This window comes from Lepidochelys kempii, chromosome 4 (assembly GCF_965140265.1).
Source record: "Lepidochelys kempii isolate rLepKem1 chromosome 4, rLepKem1.hap2, whole genome shotgun sequence".
Classification (NCBI taxonomy): Eukaryota; Metazoa; Chordata; order Testudines; family Cheloniidae; genus Lepidochelys; species Lepidochelys kempii.
In genome coordinates, this window is record NC_133259.1 from 18,220,716 (window position 1) to 18,236,811 (window position 16,096).

Genomic DNA, 16,096 nt, shown 5'->3' on the forward strand with positions numbered 1-16,096 from the left:
TGGTGCTTGAAAAATGTATCTGAAATTGTCTTTTCAATTTTTTTTTATAACAGGCCCTTGACCTGTGCATCTTACCCCAAGCCCTGTACCTAAGGCAATTGCTTTCTCTAGGCATCTTTGCTCTGCTGTCTTGCTTCCCAACAAGTTGCCTTCTTTATTGGCTCTCTCCCATACGCAAATCTAGGTGTTCTGTTTCCTTGTGTTCCCTTAAAGGTAACTCTCAGAATTACATGGAGACTATCTGAGCCCTGGTCTACACTAGGACTTCAGGTCAAATTTAGCAGCATTAAATTGATGTAAATCTGCACCCGTCCAAACGATGAAGCTCTTTATTTCGACTTAAAGGGCTCTTAAAATCGATTTCCTTACTCCACCCTGACAAGTGGATTAGCGCTTAAATCGGCCTTGCCGGCTCGAATTTGGGGTACTGTGGACACAATTCGACGGTATTGGCCTCTGGGAGCTATCCCAGAGTGCTCCATTGTGACCGCTCTGGACAGCACTCTCAACTCAGATGCACTGGCCAAGTAGACAGGAAAAGAACCGCGAACTTTTGAATCTCATTTCCTGTTTGGCCAGCGTGGCAAGCTGCAGGTGACCATGCAGAGGTCATCAGCACAGGTGACCATGATGGAGTCCCAGAATCGCAAAAGAGCTCCAGCGTGGACCGAACGGGAGGTACGGGATCTGATCGCTGTATGGGGAGAGGAATCCGTGCTATCACAACTCCGTTCCAGTTTTCGAAATGCCAAAACCTTTGTCAAAATCTCCCAGGGCATGAAGGACAGAGGCCATAACAGGGACCCGAAGCAGTGCCACGTGAAACTGAAGGAGCTGAGGCAAGCCAGAAAACCAGAGAGGCGAACGGCCGCTCCGGGTCAGAGTCCCAAACATGCCGCCTTTATGATGAGCTGCATGCCATTTTAGGGGGTTCAGCCACCACTACTCCAACCGTGTTGTTTGACTCCTTCAATGGAGATGGAGGCAATACGGAAGCAGGTTTTGGGGACGAAGAAGATGATGATGATTATGATGAGGTTGTAGATAGCTCACAGCAAGCAAGCGGAGAAACCAGTTTTCCCGACAGCCAGGAACTGTTTCTCACCCTGGACCTGGAGCCAATACCCCCCCGAACCCACCCAAGGCTGCCTCCTGGACCCAGCAGGCAGAGAAGGGACCTCCGGTGAGTGTACCTTTTAAAATACTATACATGGTTTAAAAGCAAGCATGTGAAAGGATTACTTTACCCTGGCATTCGCGGCTCTCCTGGATGTACTCCCAAAGCCTTTGTAAAAGGTTTCTGGGGAGGGCAGCCTTATTGCGTCCTTCATGGTAGGACACTTTACCACTCCAGGCCAGTAACACGTACTCGGGAATCGTTGTACAACAAAGCATTGCAGTGTATGTTTGCTGGCGTTCAAACAACATCCGTTCTTTATCTCTCTGTGTTATCCTCAGGAGAGTGAGAGATAATTCATGGTCACCTGGTTGAAATAGAGTGCTTTTCTTCAGGGGACACTCAGAGGAGCCCATTCCTGCTGGGCTGTTTGCCTGTGGCTAAACAGAAATGTTCCCCGCTGTTAGCCACAGGGAGGGGGGAGGGTTGAGGGGGTAGCCACGCGGTGGGGGGAGGCAAAATGCGACCTTGTAACGAAAGCACATGTGCTATGTATGTAATGTTAACAGCAAGGTTTACCCTGAAAGAGTGTAGCCACTGTTTTATAAAATGTGTCTTTTTAAAAACCGCTGTCCCTTTTTTTTCTCCACCAGCTGCATGTGTTTCAATGATCACAGGATCTTCTCCTTCCCAGAGGCTAGTGAAGCTTACAAAGAAAAAAAAAACGCACTCGAGATGAAATATTCTCTGAGCTCATGCTGTCCTCCCACACTGACAGAGCACAGATGAATGTGTGGAGGCAAATAATGTCAGACTGCAGGAAAGCACAAAATGACCGGGAGGAGAGGTGGCGGGCTGAAGAGAGTAAGTGGCGGGCTGAAGACAGGGCTGAAGCTCAAATGTGGCGGCAACATGATGAAAGGAGGCAGGATTCAATGCTGAGGCTGCTGCAGGACCAAACCAGTATGCTCCAGTGTATGGTTGAGCTGCAGCAAAGGCAGCTGGAGCACAGACTGCCACTACAGCCCCTGTGTAACCAACCGCCCTCCTCCCCAAGTTCCATAGCCTCCACACCCAGACGCCCAAGAATGCGGTGGGGGGGCCACCGGCCAACCAGCCACTCCACCACAGAGGATTGCCCAAAAAAAAGAAGGCTGGCATTCAATAAATTTTAAAGTTGTAAACTTTTAAAGTGCTGTGTGGCATTTTCCTTCCCTCCTCCACTACCCCTCCTGGGCTACCTTGGTAGTCATCCCCCTATTTGTGTGATGAATGAATAAAGAATGCATGAATGTGAAGCAACAATGACTTTATTGCCTCTGCAAGCGGTGATCGAAGGGAGGAGAGGGGAGGGTGGTAAGCTTACAGGGAAGTAGAGTGAACCAAGGGGCGGTGGGTTTCATCAAGGAGAAACAAACAGAACTTTCACACCGTAGCCTTGCCAGTCATGAAACTGGTTTTCAAAGCTTCTCTGATGCGTACCGTGCCCTCCTGTGCTCTTCTAACCGCCCTGGTGTCTGGCTGTGCGTAACCAGCAGCCAGGCGATTTGCCTCAACCTCCCACCCCGCCATAAACGTCTCCCCCTTACTCTCACAGATATTGTGGAGCACACAGCAAGCAGTAATAACAATGGGAATATTGGTTTCGCTGAGGTCTAAGCGAGTCAGTAAACTGCGCCAGCGTGCCTTTAAACGTCCAAATGCACATTCTACCACCATTCTGCACTTGCTCAGCCTGTAGTTGAACAGCTCCTGACTACTGTCCAGGCTGCCTGTGTATGGCTTCATGAGCCATGGCATTAAGGGGTAGGCTGGGTCCCCAAGGATACATATAGGCATTTCAATGTCCCCAACAGTTATTTTCTGGTCTGGGAATAAAGTCCCTTCCTGCAGCTTTTGAAACAGACCAGAGTTCCTGAAGATGCGAGCATCATGTACCTTTCCCGGCCATCCCACATTGATGATGGTGAAACGTCCCTTGTGATCCACCAGAGCTTGCAGCACTATTGAAAACCCTTGCGATTTATGTACTCGGCGGCTTGGTGCTCCGGTGCCAAGATAGGGATATTGATTCTGTCTATGGCCCCACCACAGTTACGGAATCCCATTGCAGCAAAGCCATCCACTATGACCTGCACATTTCCCAGGGTCACTACCTTTGATATCAGCAGATCTTTGATTGCGTGGGCTACTTGCATCACAGCAGCCCCAACAGTAGATTTGCCCATTCCAAATTGATTCCCAACTGACCGGTAGCTGTCTGGCGTTGCAAGCTTCCACAGGGCTATCGCCACTCGCTTCTCAACTGTGAGGGCTGCTCTCATCTTGGTATTCATGCGCCTCAGAGCAGGGGAAAGCAAGTCACAAAGTTCCATGAAAGTGCCCTTACGCATGCGAAAGTTTCGCAGCCACTGGGAATTGTCCCAGACCCGCAACACTATGCGGTCCCACCAGTCTGTGCTTGTTTCCCAAGCCCAGAATCGGCGTTCCACGGCATGAACCTGCCCCATTAGCACCATGATGCATGCATTGGCAGGGCCCATGCTTTCAGAGAAATCTGTGTCCATGTCCTGATAACTCATGTGACCGCGCTGACGTCGCCTCCTCGCCCGGTATCGCTTTGCCAGGTTCTGGTGCTGCATATACTGCTGGATAATGCGTGTGGTGTTTAATGTGCTCCTAATTGCCAAAGTGAGCTGAGCGGCCTCCATGCTTGCCTTGGTATGGCGTCCGCACAGAAAAAAGGCGCGGAACGATTGTCTGCCGTTGCTCTGACGGAGGGAGGGGCGACTGACGACACGAGTTACAGGGTTGGCTTCAGGGAGCTAAAATCAACAAAGGGGGTGGCTTTACATCAAGGAGTATTTCAGGCAGGACTTCATGGAGGGTTCCAATAAGAAATGGTGCACCTAAGTTATTGTTCTTATTGGAACAAGGAGGTTAGCCTGGCCTCTGATACATGGCTAGATTTACCTTGCTGCACCTTCTCTGTGAGTGACTGCAGTGTGACCTAGAGGAATGAGTCCCCTAGACAGGGGAGAGGGGGAAGCAAATGAGTACAAAACAAATCTGGTCTATTTCTTGTTTTGATCCACTCCATCTATCTTTTACATCTTTGGCTGGCAGCAGACGGTGCAGAAGGACTGCATGCCATCCACATCTCATGGCTGCTTGGCAGAAGATGGTACAGTACGACTGCTAGCAATCCGTATTGCCTGCCTGCTCACCATGAGACGGTTCAATAGGACTGACTGCAGGACTAAAGAGAATGATCTGGTCAAGTCACTCCAAACTTAGTCCCTGCGCACATGTCTGCCCAGCTGCTCCCAGCCGACGCGGCCAGTAGCACTTCGGACATGACGAGGACGGCTACCAGTTGTACTGCACCGTCTGCTGCCAGAAGGCAATGGGTTGCTGTACCGCGTCTGCCAGCACCCAGGAGACATACGGTGACGGTTACCTGAGCGGGCTCCATGCTTTCTGTGGTATGGCGTCTGCACAGGTAACGCAGGAAAAAAGGCGCAAAATGATTGTCTGCCCTTGCTTTCACGGAGGGAGGGAGGGAAGGGGGGCCTGATGATATGTACCCAGAACCACCCGCAACAATGTTTTAACCCCATCAGGCATTGGGATCTCAACCCAGAATTCCAATGGGCAGCGGAGACTGCGGGAACTGTGGGATAGCTATCCACAGTGCAACACTCCGGAAGTCGACTCTAGCCTCGGTACTGTGGAAGCACTCCGCCGAGTTAATGCACTTAGAGTATTTTCTGTGGGGACACACACACTCGAATATATAAAACCGACTTCTATAAATTCGACCTTATTCCGTAGTGTGGACATACTCTGAGCCTTTTCTACATTATTAAACAGTTTAACTTAAAACAACACCCCCACACAACAAACCTAGGGCACGAGGTTCGTGTACTGAAGGCAGCTGTCTGGTACATAAGATCTACTGTGCTGTAATAGTACAGTAGTTCTTTCTATGAATCTCTGCAGTCTATAGTATTGGATAGGCTGTAGGAATCCCTGGAGATATTGTCAGTTCTCAGCTCTGTCCTGTGTTACAACAGCTATTCTGTTAAATAGCTTCAGAAGGAAGGTCTTTGACAAATGCAGAAAGCTCTAGGCTTGTAACCCTCTGATCAACATCAACACATCTTAATTTTGGATCTGGCAGTAGCCTATCTGCTTCAGTAAGTCTTGGCATGATGCAGGCTATTAAATCAAGCTGTGAATGCCTGTAGGGGTCAGATCAGATGTCTACACCCTTTTAAAAGGGTAAAGGATAACTCCTGATAGTCTCCAGTTTTAAACACTAAAAACTTTGTCCTGGTTCATTGGTCTACTTATTTTTTGGTACTGGTGAAAGGCTGGAATTGGTGCTTTATATATACTTGTGATAATGGTTCCATGCATATCCATGATTATTTGTATCATGAAAGTATAAATGCCTTACTAAAATATAAGGCCAAGTTCTCAAACGTGCTCAGCATTCACAACTGAAGGCAGATTTTCTTAAAGAGCTCTGTTCCTGTTTATGCATCAGAATGAACTCAACAGATTATGAGATCTGCTGAGCACTTTAGAAAATCTGACCACTTCATTTAGGTTCTGAGCGTGCTTGAAAATCTGGTCCAAATTTGTCTGGATGCATATGGAAAGGTTTTGTTAGGTTTTCTTTTTGTTTCTTTCTCCTCCCACCCACCCCTCCTCACTCTGCTCTGAAATTATTTGAACACTATACAGTGTCTTTCTGCAAGAGATAGCAAACAAGCCAGTGTTGCACTCTGTACAGTTTAAGGGAAAGAAGGGTAGTTTGTAATGCTAAATTAATTTAATTATGGCTTTGTAGCTACTGCTTACAGTGTGTACAGTCCCAATATCCCAATTAAAAATGAAATACTAGGAAATCTGTATTGTCTAGCCAAGGTCCAGACAGCCCAATCATATTGATAAATCCCATTCACAAAACACCTGCCTAATGCAGATTACAGTATAAAAAAACTCACGATGGAAATACTTAGATTCAAGAGAGGGGAAAATATACAACAGACTATGTTCTGGGTTTGGGTTTTCAAAGTGGGTTTAGAATTATGCTCCCTTTAAATCCTGTAATTGGCACCCTGTGTTTTACAGGATGGATTAGATAAAGCTACGTGAAGTATTTTAAACATAGAGTGTCGGTGTTAAAGATTACACTAAAAAACACACAAGGGATGGCAGTACTACATAGAGATCAATAGCTTTGCTTGGGCCTAGACAGTGGAATCATTACCATAAGATTCAGGACAGGGATTATCCCACTATATGTTTGTATAACCTCTAGCATAGTGGGACCCTAAAGTCAGTTGGAGCTACTAAATTGTATTGTGACACAGTGTATAAGAATGTACCTGCTATAATGATTATGCTAATGAAATACAGGCCTTCACAATAAATAGTGACTGAACTCTGAGGAAGTTTGGACGTAGCACTTACAATTGCATCAGACTTCAAACTCTGGAGGGGTACAAGTTTGATTAGCTCAGACTAACTGAGAAGTAAAAGCACTGCAATAGCCTTCCATGCATCAAACTTGTTCACTTATTTATAATTCTTCATTATGTGGGCAGATGTATAGATGCTGCCTTTCAAGAATCAGTGTCTAATAGCAGTTTCCACCCTATAATATCTGAGATGTTGCATTTTCCTATTGTTAGAATAGGAAATAAGTGCATATTTCACATAACATTACATTGTAACATTTGGTTAATATTGACCTTGAAATGGAGATCATTTGTATGTCCCTGTTATGCACTAAAATGCTCTAACTATCTCAGTTAATTACATGAATTTGTCTTTTTCCAGTCATGAAACAGCATTTTGCTGTTAAGTTGTGACATTTGTCTGTTGGCCTCTTTGCAGTTGGAATGGAGCTCAGGGAAGTATGGAGAAAAGCTGTTAATCTGGGACCCCAGAACTGATTTGGAGAATTTTCTAATGATAGAGGATCATGGTCCAAACTAGCTTTGTACTATGCTTAAACGGCATCCATAAGGAAATTACTTTCTTTTTTTGCCACTCCTTTCATTTGTGAAGCGCTCAGTTCTCTGTACTCTGCAACCATTGTAAACTCTGTATTGAAAATATAAAATCTTGTATGGAATAGAAAGCTGTTGTCCCCACAACATAACAGATGCCTATTAGGATGTTCAGGTGAACATGGACAGGGAAATTTTCAAATACGCTTAAGGAAAATTTAAGAACACAAGTCCCACTGAAATTCAAAGGGACTCCGACATTCCCCAGGGTACAATTTGGATCACTGGTCAGCTCTGTCCCCTCAATACTCCAGCCTGGGGTGCCTTTTACACTGCTTTTCTATGAGAACTACCACTCTTGGCCCGTTCACACACAGCCTGTAGCAGGCAAAATCACTCCTAGCTCTATTACATGAATGCTCTGACCAGTCACTCATGAATTACATACAAGATGACACCAGCAAATTCCCAGTCCCAAACTTCCCCCAGAAATGTGCATCTTGTACTGCCCAGCACCCATTGGACAATAAAAGATCATACAAAGTAATTTCATCAGTGGAAAATGTTATGTTATCTCAAGTGGAGGTTCCAAAACAATTCAATCCAAACTTACTGGTTTAGATAAAACAATAAAACAAATGTATTAACTACAGAGAGAGAGAGAGAGATTTTAACTGATTACAAATAATAAGCCATAAAAGTCAGAATTGGTTACAAAGAAAATAAAAAGATAAAACACAAGCTAAATGCCTAATTGAACAAGCTAAATGAATTTAAAAGCAAAAGGTTTTTCTCGCCATAAGCTTACAGCAGTCTGTACTGGCTGAAATGCCTCCCAGCCAGGACCCCTTCTCCAATTCAAAGTTGTTTCCTTTATCTTTCAAGCATTGTAGCTGCCATGAGTAGAGATTGAGGGGAGGGGAGCGGGAGAGGTGAACTGTGTCCTCCCCTCCATTCTTATATTCTTCTTCCCTCTTTGAGGATTATCTCCATCTGGGGTTTAGACGACAGCCCGTCTGTTTACATGGTAACCCATGCACTCTGTCTTTGCCAATATGTATTTAATATTTATGTAGGTGATTGTCCAATTGATTAAACTGATATCTGACTGGGGCACCAGTGTGTCTTTGTCTCTGAAGAACTAGTTTGGTCCTGTCTTTCTAACTCTGGAACATGTTACAGCAATGTTAGACAGTAGAATCTTATAACTTTACATGTAGTGTTGATGCACATTTTACCAGGACAATAATGTTCAGGAGACTGAATTTTCAGATGATACTTTACAAGGCCTACTTTGTATGGAATTTATTATGGTCTTGTGAAAAGAATGACCATGGGATACAGGCTGTCACAGACTCTTCTTCCTTAATTCCTGGGGTGCATTTGAAAATCTCACCTGCTATTTAATAATTATTAGTTTCGTAACAGTCATACAAAATATTTTCTTTCCCCCCAAAACAAATATAATACAAATTACTTATATCTTCATACATTTAGAATGTTTTTGGTAGTAAGATAGATTAATAACTTTTCAGCTACTAGACTTTTTGAGCATGTTATCAAAACTGCTCCAGCTTTCTTCAAATCTATCTGTTCTAAAAATGCCATTTTCCTAACCATTTCTCTCATTTTTCAAAGTGAACCGTTATCTATAATTGTTTCTGCAGTCATAAAACACAGAAACATTTCTCTTGATTCTAAATTATATGGGATGAAACAGAACTAAACAAAACAAAATTTCCTTTGGTTAGTGTTACAGGGTAAGTCCAGTTTCCTCAAACAGTCATACAGGCTATGAGGACCTGAAAAATTAAAGAGAGAGTCTCTCGTTCTCTCTCTCTCTCTGCTCCTCCTTTAGGCCCCACTCCAGCAAAGAGCTTCAGCACATCTACATTTAAGCACCCGAGTAGTCATGAAGTCAGTGGAACTACTCAGGTGCTTAAAATTAAGCATTTATTTAGCTGCTTTGCTGCAACAGGGCCCAACTTCCTCTGTTATTCCTCATCTCTCCAAAGTCAGATGGTCAGTTCAAGGGTCCAACGGATCTTAGCACATTTAAATAAAACGATAGGGCAGAACGGAGTCAGCTGAAGACATTCACACAGCCACTATTCATCTCACAAGTGTAGAACCAAAATGTTGCATGCATATAACCTCAGTTTTGTTAAGGAGACTGACTTGATCTAGTATCATAGGATAAGGTCATATGTTTGTCAACAGCTGGATTATACAAATGATGTCTGGTAGCTACAAATGCTATTGCTGGACAAAAAGTCATCAGTGTAATTTAAATTTGTATGAATCATTTACCAGTTATGACAGTGTCACCTAAAAGTTAAAAGCATATGGTCCAGGTCCTGCCCTCAGATATGTGCACATAATTCTGATATCAGTCTAGCCCTGACAAAATATTTATTTGCTTTGGTGATCCAAGGACAGTGGGTGAATGTCTAGAAAAATGGCACCCTCATACCCCTGCTGATATTCGCTGAATGTCTGACTAATCCAGTAAAATTTATTGAGCTGTTGAAAGTCTTGTGACACTTGAATTTCTACTGTTTGTAGCTTTCAAGGCGTTAATACTTATAAATGAAATGATTGTGTTCTTATCCTGCATCTAATAAGGTTATATGTTTATATAGAGCTTCATGCATGATAAAACTCACTGGCTTTTGGTAGGCTCTTCCAGTGATTCAATTATAATATTCTTTTAATGGCAGGAAAACTGAATAAAAGCAAGCAAAAAACTAGGTATGCCATGCTTCCCACTCCGGAAGTTCAGATCTTTTAACATTTTTTCCCAAAATGATTTAGTAGCAGCTATTTAATGAACTTAAATGGCACTAAAATAAACAGCTGTTCCCAGTACTTCCTAGACAATAAAACCTATTAGCTCAACGATTCATGGCAAAGTGATTAGATTCACTTCAGTACTAATGGAATAACTGGGAAACCATAGGCAGAGCTGTGTTCGCAGAGGAAGATAGAGTCCGATTTTCAAAACTGCTGACCATACACTGCTCCCATGGTTTTCAGTTGACTTCACTGGGATTTGTGATTGTTCATCACATTTTGAAAATCTGGACAATAGTAGGTATGTCACAGCACTGAGTCTGTGTGATCCTCCAGTCAAGAGAGCCAGGCTTTGGGTCCCTAAAGGAGATTTTCAGCTGTCTGTCTTCTTTCTTTTTTAAAGTAGGTTTCTAGCAACAAACAAACGAGTAAAGAGAAATCAATCCAAGTTGTGACCATTGGAGAAGCTTATGTCACAGGAGAATGATGAATGAGCAGTTAAACATGGAATCACCCAAACTTTCCTTCTTTTTGACCAGTCTCTCTCAAAAAATGACTGGCCAAGAGTTTGAAAAATGGGTGTCAAATAAAACTTAGAGGATCTCCTGGATTTTCAGCATGTTTTAAAATTAGGCCACTAATTTAGGTGCCTATGTATAAACTCTAGGAGCCGAACTTTAGGCATCAATTTTTACGTTAGCCTGTATCTGCTAGTAAATATTGTTTATTGAGGGGAAAATGGCAACTTTCACAATGGTGTTTATCATAAGTCTCAAAGGTGAATAAATGAGCTCACCAGCTTTTAGAAAAGAATCCTGGGAAACTCGTAAACCAACAGTTCATTCAGATAACTGAGTCAGATCCTGGCTGACATTCTGTCTGCTTCCATTCCAGTAGTGGAAAACTTGCAGAAAACCAGATTGACCATCTGCTTGGGGATTCCTTTGGTGTTGGGGAATTCTCAGCTGGTGTAGGGACATAAAGGTGACATAAAGCCATTTTTGCTTACTCCCCTCTCTCAGGAATCTGAATCTGAGAGTTCAGCCCTCTCTTTCTCTCATATAAACACACATGCACCATTAGCCAGTTTATATCACTTTTTTGCTTTAATTGAAGTTTATCGTCAAGAAGCCACCTTTCTTTGCAGTACTTGTTTATCTTTATTGTCAAGCATTAGTGTGGAAAGCTTCTATTGTTGCTTTATGCTTTTATACTCAAAGCATTACAAGATATGGGATTCCACAAAAGAAAACTTACACAATCGATGGAACACTTTCCCAGTCAATAATATTGTGATTGATCCAATGTAATTTTGTTTTGACCTTTCCATCTGTGTACCGAGATAACCCTCCTAATACCATTAATCAGACATAGCAGTGATTTGATGCAGGTCTTTTAACTGCTGATGTGGTATTGATTCAGCGTCGAGAGCAGAGACATTGTTAGCATGAGCTGTTTACATCATTTACAAGCTACATCTAAGAGAAAATTGTTGTCTTCAATTACTAATGAGAGGGGTGAATGAATTAAAGTGATCTGGCTCCCATTATTCAAATTCAGTTTACTGTAGAACTTGTGCTATGGGAGACTGTGGGTGGCATTTTCAAAAGTGCCTAGGTGACTTAAGAGCATAAGTCCCACTGAAAGTCACTTTGGCACTTTTGAAAATCCATCTTATTTCCTTCAGAGTAACACGGGGTACTGCTCCAGTAATTAGTTGAACAACAGGTTTGTGATGATGAAATGAGGTCCCAGGAGGAAGACCTTTATTGTGTCTCCATTAGCCCCCTTTATTAAAAACCATTTGCCATATCACTGTTGTTTTCTTTACTCTCAGACGACATCAGGCCTAAGCACAGGACAGGAAAGATTCAATCATGCACCATTAAAAGATTTTTTTACACATAAATGTGTTCCAACTTTTTGCTCTCTAGGTTTAGAAATGGGGGTTTCATGAGCCTGATCCAAAGGTCACTGAAGTCAATGGAAAGACTCCTATTGATTTCACTGGGATTTGATTAAGGTGCTGTACTAATACGAAGGTAAAGTGGCAGTCAAGTGGATATATGGGACTTACCTATAGTCCTGAAAGGGCCCTGATAAAGGACTTTTAACATTTTTAGGTAAAGAAAAGCTATTTAAGGTCCTTTTTAGAGACTTTCTAATATTTCTCTGGGTTCTGTACAGTTCTACCCAGTTCTGCTTCACCGCTGGCCATCTCTGAGATGACTTGATGTCAGTCTATAAAATGTACCTACACAGGAAACAAAAATTTGACAATAGAGGACTCTTCAGTTGAGCAAAATCTAATGACTGGAAGTTAAAGTAGGGTGACCAGATAGCAAGTGTGAAAAATCGGGACAGGGGGTGGAGGGTAATAGAAGCCCATATTAAAAAAAAGCCCCAAATATTGGGACTGTCCTTATAAAATCGGGACATCTGGTCACCCGAAGTTAAAGCAACAGACATTTGGAGTAGAAAGAAGATGAACATTTTTAACAGTGAGGGGAATTGACCATTGGCATAACTTACCATGGGCAGTGGTGGATTCCATTGCTGGAAATTTTTAAATCAAGACTGGAAGTTTTTCTAAGGAAATGACTACACTGTGAGCAGAGGTGTGATTCCCAGCTTGTTCAGATGTACTTGTGCCAGCTCTCATCAAGCTAACATGCTCCACCTTGTGTTCTAGTTTGATGAGAACTAGCGCAAGTATGTCTGCGTGAACTGGGAATCACACCCCTGGTTCATAGTGTAGATGTTGCCTAAAAGCTATGCACCAGTTCGAACAGGAATTAATTCAGGGATGTCCTAAGTCTGTGTTATGTAGGAGTCAGACTAGATTAGGAGAGAGGCCCCTTTTGGCCTTACAACCTGTGAATCAACACCATTGGGGTGTTGTGCCTCAGTGGAAAAGACAGCAGTTCTATCTGCTGTTTGCCTGGGCTGTCTGAATGAGGAAGCTACTTGCCCATTCCATCCTGTTCATTTGCATGGGGGCCCAGCAGAATCTGACTCTAACTAATTAACCCCCCATTCTTGTAAAGGTGTAGTGGGTACCAGTAGTCATTAAATCCAACTGAATAAGACAAGTTTGGATGCTCTATATTAAGTCCTATTTGACTTGTGACAAGCCAAATAAACATTAGGAACCTTTCCAAGAAAAGGAAAACACCTAATTTTTAAAACTCTCTCCTATCTCTAAAATGCCATGTCTGACTTCCCTCAAACTTTTCAAAAACTTCTGCTCTGGGACATTGTAGATGGAATTGAGTAAGTTTTGCAAGTAGTGGTGATAACTTAATTTACAATGGAAAACTAGTTTCTAGAGCTAGTGTCTCCTCAGAGTTTCCTTCATGGATATCATTGCTTTGCTTAAATCTTTTTGCAGTAAAGGGGCCAACACCCACAATAGCTTCCACAACATCTATGACTTTCTTGTGTAATGGCAAAGATTGCGTGCATTGCTGTCCACATGGATGACTGCCTCCATACGGCTCCCAATGTAGGCTGCTCTGAACGCATCTACCCAGGGGCTCCATGGAAACAAACACAATAATATATGCTCTCAAAGAACTAACAGCCATCCCGTCCCTGCCCTGGCCCATTTCTGGACTGCATACTAGCCCCCGGCTGTACTTCAGATAGTGACACATGCACTTACTCTGGACAGTTCGTGTTTACAGGCAGTTCATTATACTGTGATGTACACAATGTATATGGCATGGCATGAAAGTAATATAAAAGACTTACGGGTACGGGGGGCTGACTCTAGGCCCCCGGAAGGGGCGGGGCCTCGGGGGGAAGGGCAAGGCTGGGGGTCAGCCTCCCCCAGCCAGCCCATGCTGCCTGGGGCTCTGGCAGCGATTTAAAGGACCCAGGGCTCTGGCCACTGCTGTGGGAGCGGCTGGAAGCCCCAGGCATTTTCGAATTGCCAGGCCCCAGGACAGCTGTCCCTTTCTTCCTCCCTCCCCACCCTGTTGGTGGCCCTGGGGAGGAGGGGGCAAAAGGGGCAGCAACATTAAAGTGCTGCCACAGCAGTGCTTTAATGTCGTCTGTGTACAGGCTGGTACCGGTGGGCACTTCTTACCGGTATGCCGTACTGGCCCATTTTCACCTCTGGGCGTACTATAAGGGAAGGCATATCTCTGCACAAATGTGTGAATTTCTCGTTAAAAAAAAAAGTTAATTTTAAATACTTGTTTGCGTATCTTTCTCTCCATTTTGAATTCCATGTGGTACTGGTGTGAGAGTTACATGAGGGCACTAGCGTGGAATTTGCCATTCACAGATGCATGCTGCTGGTCACAGTTTGTAATAAATTTTGCATTGGGTTACAAACTAGAAATTCCTCTGACGGGTTGGACCCCCCTTCTGTGATACCACCTGATGTATTGGGATTTCACTGAGCCTCTTCTGCTCCACCAGCCTGGGTTCCCAATCCCTGTTTTGCTGAATTAGGCTCTCCAGCCTCTTGCAGCACACACACACAAGTAGGGCCACAAGCAGCTGCAGCCACAGACTGAAGTCAGCTCTGTGTGAGAGGACTCCCCCAGCACTCGCACGCACGCCGCTTTTGGGAGATAAACGCAAAATAATACTGTCTTATGCTGTATAGACAAATCTGCACAGCACAAGCTCATAAAAATCTGCCCTCTTCCTCAAAGTGGTTTTCTTACACAGGCTAAAAATCCATCCAGCCTGGGACCATCACTTCCCACAGTTCAGTCTTTGTTCCTCAGGTGTTTTCAGGTGTGTTGTTGTAGAGAGAGTGAGGACTGCTCATGTTGTCATTGTCCCTCTTTTGTGTCTCCTCTCCCCCCCTCCCCCGCCCCCACTTACTAGGAAGCTTCTTTGTTGTGACCTGGGTCAAACAGTTCCCATTGGATGGAGCTGTCTGACTTGGGTCAAACAGTTCCCATTGCGCAGAGCTATCTTTGAGAGGTTTTCGTTGCATACAGTTCCTGGGGTAATCCTTGTGCTTGTGTGCATTTCTTCAATAAGCCACTAACATGGTTTGGCCTCATCCAGCGTAGAACATTTGAAATACAGAGACATGGTCAATATTTCCAGCTTCAGATACAAAAATGATACATGGATACAAATTGGATTCAGTAAATTATAAACACATTCAGTAAATTATAACCTTTCCAATGATATCTTACAAGACCCATCTTGCATAAAGTATATCTTTGTTATACCATATTCATATAATAATAATATTTCTATGAAGAATATGGGGTGTAATGTCACACCCTCTTCCATATATTAATAACAACAAACATGGAGTTAGAAACTTATCAAGTTCAGGGGCTGCTTCTGCCTTTTGTCTTTCTGATGCTGGCTCTGCGGTGGGCAGCTCCTATGGGGGGCATCAAAATGTTCTCCGGCCGCAAAGCCTCCTCAGGGACTGGTTTGAGTACAAGAGCCACTTCGGCAGCTGCATCTGGCACTTGCTGGCTGCCCTCTAGTCCTGTATTGGATTCAGGGATGAGAAGGTCGCTGACCAGGCTGTCATGAAGCACTGATGTCTCAGTGCAGTACACAGTCAAACTCCTCAGAAGAGGGGCAGGATGGCAGCGAGTTCCCTGCTACGTTGTAGTGCTCACAGATAGTGTTTATCTAGCTAGGTTTCAGAGTAACAGCCGTGTTAGTCTGTATTTGCAAAAAGAAAAGGAGTACTTGTGGCACCTTAGAGACTAACCAATTTATTTGAGCATGAGCTTTCGTGAGCTACAGCTCACTTCATTGGATGCATGCCGTGGAAACTGCAGCAGACTTTATTTATACACAGAGAATATGAAAAAATACCTCCTCCCACACCGCTGTCCTGCTGGTAATAGCTTATCTAAAGTGATCATCAGGTGGGCCATTTCCAGCACAAATCCAGGTTTTCTCACCCTCCACCCCCCCACACACAAATTCACTCTCCTGCTGGTGATAGCCCATCCAAAGTGACAACTCTTTACACAATGTGCATGATAATAAAGTTGGGCCATTTCCTGCACAAATCCAGGTTCTCTCACCCCCTCACCCCCCTCCCAAAAACCACACACACAAACTCACTATCCTGCTGGTAATAGCTCATCCAAAGTGACCATTCTCCCTACAATGTGCATAATTAAGGTGGGCCATTTCCAGCACAAATCCAGGTTTTCTC

At 43.8% G+C, this 16,096-nt stretch overlaps 1 protein-coding gene across 5 annotated transcripts in view; it reads left to right on the forward strand.

Moving 5' to 3' along the window:
- ARHGAP24 (Rho GTPase activating protein 24) overlaps nt 1-16,096 on the forward strand; it is a 337,318-nt gene that overhangs the window by 149,525 nt on the left and 171,697 nt on the right. The gene's annotated exons all lie outside the window — the stretch shown is intronic.